Consider the following 14,642-nt stretch of genomic DNA (forward strand, 5'->3'; position numbering starts at 1 on the left):
CTTTAATCCCAGCACTCAGGAGGCAGAGGAGGGAGGATCTTTGTGAGTTCAAGGCCAGCCTTATCTACAGAGTGAGTTCCAGGACAGGCTCCAAATCTACACAGAGAAACCCTTTTTTGAAAAACCAAAAAACTAAAACCAATAAAAATAAAAATTCTGTATGAGTAGATGGTCCATATAGTCATGTTTTTAAAGATGTCTTCTGTGGCTCTTGTGTGGTTAAAACCTTGCAATGTTCAAAGCAATTAAACTCTTTTACTTCCTTTTTTTAAATTTTATTTATTTTATGTGTATGAGTGTTTGCCTGCATGTTTTACATACAGTGCCCATGGAGGCCAGGAGATAATGCCAGATTCCCTAGAACTGGAGTTACAGATGGTTGTGAGCCACCAACTATGTGAGTACTGGAAATGGAACCCAGGTCCTCTGCAAGAACAGCCAGTGCTCTTAACTGCTGAGTCTTCTCTCCAGCCCAAAGCTCCTTTACTTTCTAATAGCAAGTGAGGAAAGACTATAAGACAACTATAAATCGGCTGGGCGGTGGTAGTGCACGCCTTTAGTCCCAGCACTCAGGAGGCAGAGGCAGGCGGATCTCTGTGAGTTCAAGGCCAGCCTGGGCTCCAGAGTGAGTTCCAAGAAAGGCATCAAAGCTACACAGAGAAACCCTGTCTTGGGGGGGGGGGGGGAGACAACTATAAATCACTCTTTTTCACACTGAATGGCATTCTGTTAGTGGTTGGTAATTGACAGAAGCAAGGATTATTCCCGACATCAGGAAAGCAGATGAGACTTGACACTCTCAGAACCTGAGATGTTCTATATAATCCGCATCTAGATAAATGATTGGATGATGAGGTCATGACAGCTTTTGGTCCATAGAGTGAGCTCAGTCCCGCCTTCAACCGTGGTTTTCATTCTTTCTCGATCTCTTAAGATATTTAATTTTAGTTTATGTGTAGAGGTATTTACCTACATATGTCTGTATGCCACATTCACTCCTGGTGCCCTCTGAGACCAGAAGAGGCATTGTATGTTATGGGACCGGAGTTACAGATATTTGTGAACCACCACGTGGATGCTGGAACTGATCCAGGTCCTCTGCAAGAGCAGTAGGTAAGACCTATTGGGTGGGTGGGTGTCTGGAGTTACCACTTCAGATTTCTAGGAACGGGATGCCGAGGGAGCTCACTCACCTTCAAGTCTTGTTCCAGGCTTCTGATAAGTTCCCCGTCCACCTGCCCTGTTTCCGCCACTTTCAGACTTTTCTGCTCAGCCTTCCTGAGTCGGTACTGCAGGATCCTGCAATTCTTGTTAGCACGGTCCAGCTCTCTCCGGAGCTCCTGAAGCTGATAACCGTCCTCTTCTAGATAGCTGTCCCTCATCTCTTCCATCTCTGCACGGAGCTCATCCAGCTCGTCCTAGGAATCCAGACACCGCAGGTGAGTTAAACCCTAGCAGGAGCCAGCTAGAAGGATAGTAGCTCTTTCCATCCACCCGCCCACCCCGCTCCACCCATCACACTAAATGTCAGATGCCCACACGGACCCATCAGCTCGTGGCCATACCAGATAAAACAGCAAGGGACCAGTGGAAATTCTCATACGAGATGATAATGTCACCAAGTACTCTTCTGAACTAAAAAATCTAAAACACAATCACCATGACTCCTCACAGCTTCTAGAATTTACTCTGTTTCCCTTTATTTCCTTATATAACCAGAAGTGGAATCAGCTTTGCAAACAACTGAGCCTCCAGATTCAAGCCAAAAGGCACAGTCTAGGTACTAAGGCGAGCCAAGCAGACCTTCCCCCTTCGATGGACATAAAGTTTAGTAGGATAATAACTGCTGATGGCCTTGGAATTACAGCAATCCTGTGGATGTCTCTGAAATCCTATTCTATGATACAAATGTCAGCACTCAATGATTATCTAATGAGAAGCATTTTCCACTATTTCAAATATACACTGAGTTCAGTTTTGTTTTGGTTTTTTTTCCCCCAATCTCCTTTCCTGCATTTCCCATAACTCCCGTTTTTACTATCTCTGAATGCAAACACGTTACATAAAATGATCGGGCCCACTGTTCTACGCTGAGCTCTGGCCTTGGGCCCCTACACAGATCAGTCTGAATATCAAAATGAAATCATACTCTTTCCCAGCCACCAAACAAAACTGTGTTGTTATGTGACCTTCGGAAAAATCAGGATTGTCCCAAACAGGCCAGTCTCAATGCCATGGTAAACAAACTCCTGTGCTCTCATCTACACTGGGAGGAGAGTAACCTGCAGTAACCCGAGCAGAAGCTGCTCTTTTCCTCGGGTTCCATCTCCCTGGTCCCACCTAGCAGTCACTTTGAAACACTCAATCTGCCCTCCGTCTTTGTTTCTGCTTCCTTCAGTCTTTCTGTCTATAAAATCACCCTCAGCACGGGGAACTCTAGAGTCTAAGGAATGAGGTGACTTTATTCTAGAACTGCAAATAAAACCATTTCCTTATCTGAGGCTTCGCCCCTGCTCCCAGCTTCCCTCCCACCCTACAGCCCACGCTCCAGGAAGCATTATCATCATCTCAGGGCCTGACTGACGCTCCTCCCAGGTCCCAAATCCCAATCCTAATTCAGGTTTGGCCTCAATCCCAAACATAAACAAATCCTTCCGAGCTCCAAGCTTCCTAGCAGGCCTCCAAATCCCTGGGAGGCCTATTCTAACAGTTTCGGAGTTAGCCTTTAGTATGTAAATTCGATGACTCCAACCACTACCAGACCCTTCAGGACTTCTTTCTTCTCAAAGTCCTGCCACAACACCCTTCTCACCACACTGGGCCTCAGAGCTCCTCAGGGCCTGTAAACCTCACCAGCCTTTCCTCCCTCCTAGAAATGTTCCAGCCTAGATCCACCAGAAGTGTGAGCACATGGGTTAGGGCCCCTGACCAGCCCCAGGGGCGTCTGTCTGTCTCTCTCTTGTCTCCTTCTATCATCATTTATATTATAGATTTTTTTTCATGTTTTTCAACCTACCCTGAAAGTGAGCTTGAAGGCTGAAACCTTGTCCACTGGCCCATACCCAGGGCAGCATAAGACTCACAGCGGCTCTCAGAAAAACAATCGTGAGATGAACACACAGGAACGTCAACACGCAGAAAAGACCGAATCTTCAAGACAACAGAACTCGAACCTTACTGCAGCAATGCATTGCTCTATCTGAGGCCTAGTCAAGAAACACCACCCCCACCCTACCTCAAACCAGTAATTGTGGTGCAGTATATGGAACACATATTCTTTCGAACATGAAACATTCAAGAAAGAGCAATTTAGAAGAACATAAAGGAACGCATTCTAGAAATTTTCATAATTTGTTTAATATTGCTGATTCAAATGCCCTACCGAGTAAGAGAAGCACTCCAGTTACGCCTATTTACTTTGTGCAATTAATACTGAGGCTCAAGAAAAATAGGAAACCTCACCCACACTTGAATGCCCTCAATAGCCCTCTTCTGCCCTGCTATTCAGTTTGTTCCAGGTTGGTGGAGGTGTTCTCCCCACCCTCCCTAATCCTGATTGTTCTTAAAACGGATTTCTTACAATAAAGGACACATTTCCCAACATCTGAGCCTCGGTTTGACAAGACCCTGAAGAAAAGAAATATCCTTTAAAAAATGAGATTATCTTGGGTAAAGAATGAGGTGGAGGAAATACCGGAGGGCATGCTTGGAGGAAGAGGGCTCTCCAGTCAACCTCAGCTACACACAATGGTTTCAGAACACAAATGGAGGAGCCATCCCCTAATCCCAGCTTGCAGCTTCCTACTATCCTGATCAACAGGATCCCTGTGATTTGCCGGCCAGCTAATCTCACCAAATCAGTGAGTTCTGGGTTCAAACAAAATAATAAAGTGAAGATCAGTTGTCAACCTCTGGCATCCACAGGAGCACACATACATGTAGATGCCTGCCTGAACACACACATGCAGTGCACACACAAAAAACACACACACACACACACACACACACACACACACACACACAGAAACCTTCACCCACTTTCTAATGCTCAAAAAAAAAAAAAGAAACCAAAAAAAAAAAAACCTCATCCTCTACAGAATGTTTTATTCTGCTGGGTGTGTGGTACATGCCTTCAATCTCCCCCCACCCCCACCCCACTCCCACCCCAGAAGGGCAGAGGTGGAAGGGCCACAGTCTACATCAGGGGTTTTTTTCAACCTGTGGGTCACGACCTTTTTAGGGTGGCCTAAAACCATTGGAAAACACAGATATTTGCATTATGATTCCTAACCACAGCAAAATGACAGTTATGAAGTGGCAATGAAAATAATTTATGGTTGGGAGGTCAGCACCACAGGAGGGCTGGTATTAAAGGGTCGCAGCCTTAGGAAGGCTGAGAACCACTGGTCTACATGGTGAGTCCAGTCTTGAAAAGTGACTGCAAGATGGGACCACAAACAAACAAACAAGACCAAGGCATTAATGCCTGGAATTACCTGTTCTGTCCTTTAAATGCTGTATACATAACAAGAGAGAAGAGACAGTTCTCCGACATAAAAATGTCCCTTAGTTCGCACACGTTACAACGAGGGAACCTCGTCCGCCCTCGGCTGGCTCTGCCTGAGACATGAGGAAATAGCCATTACCAGCTACAAACAGTCTCAGATGCTCCTTCATCTCTGTGAATGAAAATCCCTGGGAAGAAGCTGTGTCTGGTGTGAACAAAACTCCTTGAAGGAGGCTGTGTCTGCAGAGACTGGTGGACAGACAGCTGGAGTTTCAGTACTGTGGGGAGATTAGGATTTTGTAGGTTCAGAGGCTGGTTACTTTATCTTGGGCTAGTGCTTGCCTTTTAGGACAGCCATGCCTTGTCCCATTCTGTACCTGAACTAACACCTCATGATAATAAATAAAATCCCTCTTACAGCTATTAACAGAGCAGTAGCCTGTGCCAAACCAAGAGCTAAGCACCCTGGGACTATAGAGATGCCCGATCGCGGTACCTGCCTCTCTGGCACACCCGCCAGTGCGTTTTAAAGTTGCCTTCCATAGGACTTTCTTTGTGCTGTGAAACTATAAAAACCTTGTGAAACTGCTTTCACGTTGGAACATGGAATTTGGAGTAACCCAAATCTGTGCTCCTGGGCCATGGTCACTCAAAACAGCTCCAGAACAAACTATTTCTTATTCCCTTTAAGGGAAGAGCAGTGATTTTTTTTTTTTTTTTTTATGCTGACACCTCCAAATCACTGACCAGGCCATATGTAAACAGATAATTTTATTCTGGGCACAAATAACTACCAACATGAGTAGAACTGAAGAAAGACCAGAATTATTTTTCATTTCAGTCACTGTTGCTATAACCTCAGATTTTACATAAGTTTCTGAAACAGAAGGCACCCTATATTATGAACTTGACCCTCGTGGCCAACCCTAAAATAAACTTCCATTTTTAGAGACAAAGAAACCAAACTGAGTCGAGGCCCTGTAATCTCTGTCTCAGAGCTAATGAAAGAGAGTTGACCGCCAAGATGGCCGTCTACTACCACAGATGCTCCAGCTTCTAGTAAATACAACAAATTAGCTGTTACAAGCAGGGCAGATGAACAGCAACAAACCTACAATTGTACTTTTTGAAGAGCCCAACACCCATGTAAACTAAGAAAAGTTGCCTGGCATTTAGAGCCTGAGCGTGGATGGCACACATCCACATCCATTAGAGGAACTGGCACTCAAGAAAACCCCGCAGCAGCTAAGAGAGACGCAAAGACTCTCATTCCAAAAGCCAGGAACCTGAGAGTTCAAATGTCTTCCTGCCCTAGCAGGCCTGTTTCAAAGGCAAACTGAGGCTGGTGTTTCAACTCTTTCCGTGGCCTAGAAAGATGTGATCTTCAGGTCTAGTGAGTCAGTTACCACAGAGAGCATCAGCCGCTTGAAACACAAAAGGAATGACTACTTGGACCAGGGTCATGTTGGTGGATTGTGATTTTTCAAACTAATACTACATTACATTAACTTACCGAGGACATGCTACACTTCAGAAGACAGTGTGTTCCTGACCATTAAGGCATCTGTCATTTTTTTAATTTTTAAGAATATCAAACACAGCAGCAGACCATGCAGTATTTCTGGCAGATATAATTTCGATACAGTAAGGAAAGTGGAAGATGCTCATGTGCCCCCACCACAGTTTCTTTCTTTTATTAGGATTTACTATTATTTTTTATTTGTGTATGTACCTGCATGAAGTTATGTGAACCATGTGTGTGCAGTTGCCCTCAGAGGATAGAGACAGCATGGGATCCACAGATCCGCCCCATGGGTGCTGGAAATGGAACCCAGGTCCTCTGCAAGAGCAGTAAATGCTCTCAACCACCGAGACAGCTCTCCAGTACCCTGATGTCGTTTTACACACAGGATTTATAAGGGGGAGAAAAAAAACACTGTCCTTAATCAATAGGTTTTTTGTTTTTGTTTTGTTTTTTTTAGCATTAGACTGGATATATTTAAATATTAGGTCATTATCTCATGGAAAAACTATTCTAGTTTGTAACTACGTTTTTAATGACATAGTTTGATCTGTAAAAAAAATAAATTACATTGTATTTATTCTTGGAGGGGTACACACCACATACTAAAGGAAGTTAAGAGAATTAACTTTCAGAAATTGGTTCTCTCTCCCTTCACCAGGTGGGTGGCAGGCATCAAACCCAGGTTGGGCAACAATGGTGATTACCTACCAAGCCACCTCCCTGCCCATTAACTATATTTTTAAAATATTTTATATAAAATGGATTCTTGAGGTTGTATGAAGCTGTCCAACGTTTCCCCCTTGCTACAGAGAATGAATCAAGACATCAAATTGTAATAGATTTGGATGCCATGTATGCAGGCAAGTAAAACAACAATTTCATCCATAAAACCCAAATCCAGCATTTCTTGGTATAATTAACCAAAACTCTGGCTCATATTAACGATTATGTTCAAATCTCATTAATCAAAGATTAATGGCATATGTTCATGAAAATGCCATAATGAATCCATCCATCACTTTGTACCTGAACTTAAAAAAAGATGAGTAACTATTCCTACGTTAATAATTTCCTTGTAAACAGACCTAGTGGAACACTCACGGTCCTGTAGTTTACTGTCGCAATAGTCTCCTCTCCTGGGAGTTTAAGGCAGAAACTGCTGTCTTTTGTCATAGAGGAATAATCTGCCTCATTTCCTTTGGACAATGGAAATGTTCAGTGCAGAGGACCAGCTGTAGCCGAGCAGACCCAGGGACGGCTACTATTGTTTACCAAGTGACAGTCCGGCCAGCAGCTGAGTGGCTACTGTCCGGACCACAACATCTTGACCATAAGATTAGCAATATTGATGCTTTCATGGCTGAATAAAGAAATGCCTATGTGAAGCAGAATGTCGGCAAAGAATAAAGAATACTATCCATGTTAACAACCCCCTCCCCCAAAGAAAAAGGATGCCCCCCCAGCGGGGAGAGGGAGGAAGAAGGAGCTGACCCTCCAGAGGCTAAGATGCCAGTTCCTGTCCACACCAACACCCTCCCCTGCGCCACGCTGAGCACCCTGCCACCCTCGCCAGTCCAAATGGAAACCATGTCAGCCTGAAACTAAAAATCTCCCCAAGCCTGCAGGCTGTTCTCAGTGGACAGGGGTTCAATCCACATCACTCCCCCAAACCTAAAACCTCAATGATCTCTCTTAAGAAATCACTCCAAGAAGCCAGTTCTCTGCTCTCATTTTCTTGTAAGTAAAACGTGATTCGTAGAAAATGACTGAGAAAGCAGAGCAGAGAGCCTTCAGCCCTTCCTACCTACCCCAACACGCGGCCACCACGCAGGACATCGGGATGGAGCAGGGGCAGGTTGTGAGTACCGCCACAGTAAAAAGTAAGACCGCTTAAGAGCATTTTCAAAAACCCGCTCGTGAACTCGGCGACTACCTCGTGAAAAGCCCGTGGAAAATGGAAGGCGGAATTAAGATGTTGACAATGAGCGTCTGCTTGTCTGATTGTCCCAGAGCACTCAAGCAAAAAGGGCCAGGCAGGGAGGAACCCAAGCCAGTGTTGTGTGAAGTCTTCCTCAGCATTAAGAAAACTTGTCTGGGTTTGTCTAAGAAAGACCAAAGGCGCTGGATACCTATGCTGGCCTTAATTTTCTGAATATTATCTGTGAGTTCATCAGGGGTCAAAGGACGCCCCAGGTGTGTTTTCTGCTTGTATTTTCATGCAAAGGCAAGCACCTGGACTGAGGCATTCTGCTTTTTTCCATCTAATTATCTAATGCCCTTTGAAGAAAGAACAGACATAGGGTCAGAGATGACCCGACACGCTCCACCAGCAGAAGAGAGAACATGTATTAAACCAACACATGCTTTTTATAGTTCCTTACCAACAAGACATCCTCTAAGAATGTTGACCTTATCTACTTATTCCAGACACATCAGTCTATTCTGAAAGTTCTGTACCGCAATGTAACACAGCTCTCTCTCTCTCAGAAAATAATGCAAAAGGCTGGCGTGGTGGCGCACGCCTTTAATCCCAGCACTCAGGAGGCAGAGCCAGGCGGATCTCTGTGAGTTTGAAGCCAGCCTGGGCTACAGAGTGAGTTCCAGGAAAGGCTCCAAAGCGAAACCCTGTCTCAAAAAAAAAAAAAAAAAAAAAAAAAAAAAAAAAAAAAAAAAAAAAAAAAAAAAAAAAAAAGAAAGAAAAAGAATGTAATGCTTCGATGAGTCACAACCATACCAGAACCCACACAACATAAAGTCTCTGCACAAAATTTCTTATTAGAGAACACTGGTGTGGACAGATGCTGTGACCTCAGGAGCTCTGTGCAACAAGCACACATTATTACCATCATGGTGGGGAGGAGGAGGACAAGGTACCCTGGTGTGGCATCAGTAAGCAAAAGGTAAAATTAAGTTTATGATGTACACATTCTAGCTGCAAAAAAACCGAATGATGATGGCCGATACCTCATGAGGTCACTGCTGCACAATTTCTATCGCCAATTTTCTACGCAAGGGGCAGGCTCAACGAACCATAGGGAAGTCCATTAGGATTCTTATTCTTTTGAAAATTGAACTACTGTAACAGGCTTCTGAAGGGCCCAGCATATACATGCATACATACACAGGCAATTATTCTGGCTTCCTGCTGTCCTTCAGACCCCTTCTAACCAATTCTTTCCCCCTGCTGTCCAAGGAAAGGCTGAAGGGTGGACTCCACAGGCTCAGTGAACAGACGGGCAGGGCACTTGCTCCTGGGAAGCTGCACTGAACATTTCTTGCAATCAAAAGTTACCAGTGGGATTTCTGTTGCGCCTTCAAACGCGGGCCAGTGAGACATACTCATTATGGGCCTTTCACCTGAGTAGAAAAACAGAGGTCCCCTGGGAAAGCTTAAAATAAATAAATAGCTCTGAGACATTGGCATGGTGTACGCCAGCTCTGCTGGCAAGTGGGGTGCAAGCTGGTATGCAGGCTCTGGAGAGCACCACTGGAGAGAAGGAAGCACCACTTTTTTGACAGGGTAACCCCTGGGCAAGACGCAGGTGTCGGACAGCTAGCTAGCATCCTGCCTGTGGAACTGGACTTGTGATAAACATACCAGCAGCAGGTCTGGAGGGTGCAGGACAGCATTGTAGTTAGCTCTTGCTTAGCATGTTGGGGGGGGTCCACCCCAGTTCTACACCTACCATGATGGGGTGTGGAGGATGTGGGCAAAATCCAGTCCATGTTATGAAGGTCCAGTGACATGTCAGAGCCACATAAAATCAGACTCCCAAGGTCAGAGAGCTGCTTTCATCCCCTGGGGAATCCTAATCATGTGTTTAACATCAAGGAAGCAGGCAAGGCAAATAAAGCGGTTATCAAGAATTAACTTAGAAATGAGGTCTAAGTCGCCTGCTGGAAGATCCAGGATGCTGTGACAAACAGTTTCTTTAAAGAAAACTCCATTGTCTGCTGCTCAGCAGTTTTAATTTGGATGCCTGTGATCTGAATCAAGAACTACTGCAGGTCATAGGCCGTGGGTTAAGTTTTCAGCTGGGGCTCACTTTCTCTCACCCTGCGGGACCTTGTTGCTCACTAGGCAATCCGCATAGTGCTCTCCTACTTTGACGAGAGCCCACACCACATGGCTAGCTGCCTTTTCTGTCCACACACTTTGGCGATGCACTCCGCTATCTATTACATAAGAGCCAGGACAAATGCAAATACCATTACTGGAAGCGTCCTGAAGTGCTCAGTTCTGGCTTCTGCCTGCCTTGCTTCCATATGATAACCTAACCACTGGACTCGAGAGTAACTTCTGATTTGGGTTCAGAGGACCCAGAGGGAAGGCGTTAATTCCAGCTTGAACTGTACATTTCACTACCCTCACCTTGAAAACCTGAACCTCCATCCCAGCCCTCAATCAGGCAGGTTCAACACCTGCTAACAAATCACACCACCCACTGGATACAGCAGGGGGCCGCTGGCTCTGCGGAGAACCTTTCAATCAACATCTTAACAGAGGAGTGAAGAGATTTACACTCTTGGAGTCGCTTCCTGACCTGAGGATTACCACAACTAGGTCACTTTCACTACCACCCCCCTTTTGTCTTCTCTTACCAAATCACCCAGCTGTCTTTAACTCACCCCCGCCTCGCAACACTGTAATACAACCCTCTGCTCTGCAGGCCAGCCCGGAGAGAAGGTGGAGGCTGATTGCTTATCTACCCCATCTATCTATCATATCCCAAGGCTAACATGACAAGACCATGGCTAGCAGGCCCCACTGGGTAACACTCGGGAGTGTGAGAGGCTGCAGTTCCTTGAAAGAGCCGGGGTGTCCTTTTCGGACACCAGTTTTATGGTCACTTACAAAGGGCCAAAAATATTACTGTCCCGGGACACAGGCCACAAGTTCAAAGCGTTTCCTCCGAATTTAAAAGGTGTTCATCACTAAAAGGACCAGCCCTCTCAGCTATACCCCGAAGACTTCCAGGAGAAGCAGGTAGGGCCCAGCTTTTTCTGAACCCACAGGAGGAGCTGCGGGTACGTCTGGCACCTGGAACCATACCACACACAAAGGCACGCGTAGGTCACGGCTGGGCATCTAGATAACCCTCAACAGGTTGACAGTGTAGGGGTCAATGCACTCAAAACGACTATAGCCACCCAAAAGGCATCAGCGAAGACACGCAAAGACTTCTAAAAATAAGAGCAAAGAGCAAAACAAAACAGACTACAGGTCCTCTCACAAGTTTGGGGTTTAAAGTTACCAGAGAAACCTAGTGGATTTGAGGAGCAGTGGGGTGCAAAGTAGAAGAGTTAAGGTGTTAATGAGCTCCCCCTCCCCAGACTGGGCTAGCCGACCTCAGGGCACCAGAGGATCCGGGGTCGGCCTCCGAGACACCTGCCACCCCAGAGGCCACTCACCTTGAGGTAGTCATTTTTCCGAACGCAGTTCCTCCATTCTCCCTCATCAACTCTTTTCCTCCGCCACCACCAGTGAGCCGGGGCTGCTCGCCCAAGTTAGGCTTCCCTGGGAGTGCCCGAGAATCGTCCGCTCCGGGTGGCCGTTCGGCCCCCAAACATCCTCCACCGAACCCGGTCCCGGGGACCCTGAGGGGACCCCGCCTGGGCTGCTTCGGCCCCCGAGACCGGCACCAGCGACAGGGGGCGCCGTGAGCAGCGGGGACTCAGGGCTGCCCGGCGGCGGCCCGCGGGCTCCGGAGGTCTGGGTGGGTGCTCCGCGCAGGGGCTCCCGGTCACTGGAACCGGTACCCGACTCGGCGTCGCTGCTGGCGGCGGGGAGCAGACGCTGCTCATCAGACAAGGGTTCGGAGGCGCAGTCGGAGAGATCCGAGCTGCTGTCCGTGTGGCTGATACGCGAGCCGGCCACCGAGGTCACCGAGAGGGTCACGGCGGGGACCCGGGCGATGGGAGCCGGGGGCCCGACGGTGCGAGCTGGAGGAGTCCCGGGCTGCGCTTGGCTTTGCGGCCCTTCGCGACGGCAGGCGGCGGCTCGGCCCCAGCCGGCCTCCCGACCCGGGACAAGGTTCCGCGGGCCCCCGCGCGCGCGCCTCCTGGTCCCGGGGCGGCCTTGGCGCCACCCGCCGACCTGGCTCCGGCGCCCGGCGGCGGCGGCTTGTCCTTCGCGCCGGGGACTACGCCGCTGCGCCGGGAGACGCGGCCGGCTGCGGCCGGGGCCCGGGCGACGGCGGCGCCTTCCCGGCGAGGTTGGGCGAGCGAGGAGCGGGGAGTCGGGGCACGGGCCGCAGAGGGGTGGCCGTGGCGGGCCGCGTGTGCAGATCCTTGAGGAAAGGTCTGGCGGGCGAGGGTGCGCGGTGCAGCCGCCTCCTCTCGGCCAGCGGGTGCAGGTGGTGGTGGCGGTGATGCTGGCCGGCTGGCTGCGGCTTGGAGTCCGGGGCGCCGCCGCCCGCGGGCCGTTCAGTGTCTCCATGGCCCGGGCGGCGGCCGCGATCCGCAGCTCAGGCGGCAGATGCTCCGGGCGGCGGCGGCGCTGGCGGTGGCTTGCAGCCTCCCCGCGCGCCGGGTCATCACTGACCCTGCCCCGCCCGGCGTGCGCCCCGCGCTCCCGCCGTCCCCCTCCCCTCACTCGGCAGCCCCGGGGGGAGTTGCTCTCCCCTGGCTCAGGTCAACGGCGCTCGGCTTCTCCTCCTGGCACAGCCGCGGCGGCCGCTCGCATCCCTGTGCACCGTGCGAGCGTTCGGAGCTCTGGGGCAGCCGCGGCCCTGCACACCACACACACACAAAAAAAAAAAAACACTTGTCTGGCGGCGGCGGCGGCGCGCGCCGGGCTCCTGCGTTCCGCTCCCCGCCCACTGCCAGTCCGCGGGACCGGCAGCCACGGCTTCTGCCCGGCGGCTCAGACGAGAGAAGCTGCACGCGCGTTCCCCCCTCCGTCCCGAGCCCCGGCGCGCACGCCCCGCCTCCTGCCAGCCAGCCAGCCAGCCAGGGGGAGGGGCGGGGCGGCTGGAGGGCGGGGCCGGGCTCGGGGTGCAGAGCCCGCTTGCCCACGCGCCAAAGACCACTCTTTGCCTTTGGATATACTGCGGACACCACCCAGAGCCGGCTAGGGGAAGGCGCTGGGGTGAAGGGAGGGAAGAGGGCGAGCATCGGCCACTTGGGGACACTGAAGGTGCGAACGGCGTGGAGGGCCCCTCTGCAGTGGGTGCCAGCTTTCTCTCCTTTCGCCCCCCCCCCCCCCCGTCTCCTGCCTCCCTCATCAGTTCGCCCCCCAGAGCTTCTTTAGGGATCACTGGGTACGGATGCAGCGTCAAAGCCCGGCACAGCGCTCCACAGTTGGCACCCCCAGTGGCCTGGGCAGCTCCGGAGGGAGGAGCCGCTGTAGAAAATAGGAGAAGCGGTTCGCCAAGCTTGGGGTCTGAAAGGGAGCTCACATTTATAGTTCCTGCGGCCTTGAGCCAGGCGCTGCTGATGCACGCTTTATCGTCCTAGTAACGGTCCCGAATTGGAAACCCTGTCTTCAGAGTGAGACACGGGCGCGAGGAGGTGAAGCCGCTAGTCTGAACTCCGTGGCTGAGCCGGGATTCAAACCCGGGTCTGCAGGCTAAATATATTAGCCTTGGAGCACCAAGGAACCTGAGTACAGTCTCCGCCCCGTGGGCCAGACGCTTGACCTTGGGAGTCTCGGATTCCTTCCTCACCTGTAGAATCAGAGAATGCCGATCTGGATGTATTCCGATTAAATGAGGAAATAGGAGAAAAGTGCTTTTGACAGATAGTGGGCGTGGTTCATGTCCAGGCTTTCCATGGGCAGTAGAGGTAGCGAGGACAAGTTGAAATCCTTTCTCTAGCCTTGGCGTTTGGGAAACAGGGGAAATCCTGTGTTTTCCTGAAACGGGCCAGTCCACAGCACGACGTATGGAGGGCAAGGCTTAGATCTAAGGCTGTGGAGGGGAGAGGGAGGATGCTGAGCCTGATTCATCTTTGCTAAGGAAGAACCCGGAGCAGCAGGATGGGGCGGCTGTGGCATAAAGAGAAGAAATAAGGAGTGGACAGACTTGGAAATGTTAAAGAAAAGCTGTACTCCAAAGTCTGTAATCTAAAGGACAGAATGGTCCTACTTAGCCGGAACTGTCCGAAGCTGCAGGAGAAACTGACTTTTTTTTACGTATAAATCTGGAAAGTCATGCTCCGGGAAGATACCATGTCTTGGGGCTTAAGCTCAGACCCTACTGACACCTCCCCCACTCTGCTGCACTTACAGGCCTGGACTTTCCGAATCGCTTTTCTGGAAATCTTTTGAAAGGGAGACACACCAAATGTAATCCGTACTGAGTAGCCTTTGAGTCGTATTCCTGAGTTGGTTCCATTGTGGGCCAGGAGAGAGCCTAGAGGCCGGCCGCCACGCTTGATTAACCGTGTCCGCCAGAGGGCGCTCCAGTGTCCCCCTTCAGAACCAAAGTGGCCACTCCAGTCCCTCGCCAGTGACCTAGAACTCCCACATTCCTGAAGAATTACGTTCAGGACTCTAAGCACAGCATGCTACCTCTTCAGACTATACACAGTCACGCAGAAATCCACCCCAAAGCGTTGTCTTCCAAAAACCTCCACAAGGCTGGTACCCAACTTCCTTTTCCTTTAGAG

At 49.7% G+C, this 14,642-nt stretch overlaps 1 pseudogene; it reads right to left on the reverse strand.

Annotated features, from left to right (window-relative positions):
• Positions 1–12,570, reverse strand: part of LOC119087258 — a 90,572-nt pseudogene extending 78,002 nt beyond the window's left edge.
• Between the last annotated feature and the right edge of the window lie 2,072 nt (positions 12,571–14,642).

This window comes from Peromyscus leucopus, unplaced genomic scaffold, assembly GCF_004664715.2.
Source record: "Peromyscus leucopus breed LL Stock unplaced genomic scaffold, UCI_PerLeu_2.1 scaffold_628, whole genome shotgun sequence".
NCBI lineage: Eukaryota > Metazoa > Chordata > Mammalia > Rodentia > Cricetidae > Peromyscus > Peromyscus leucopus.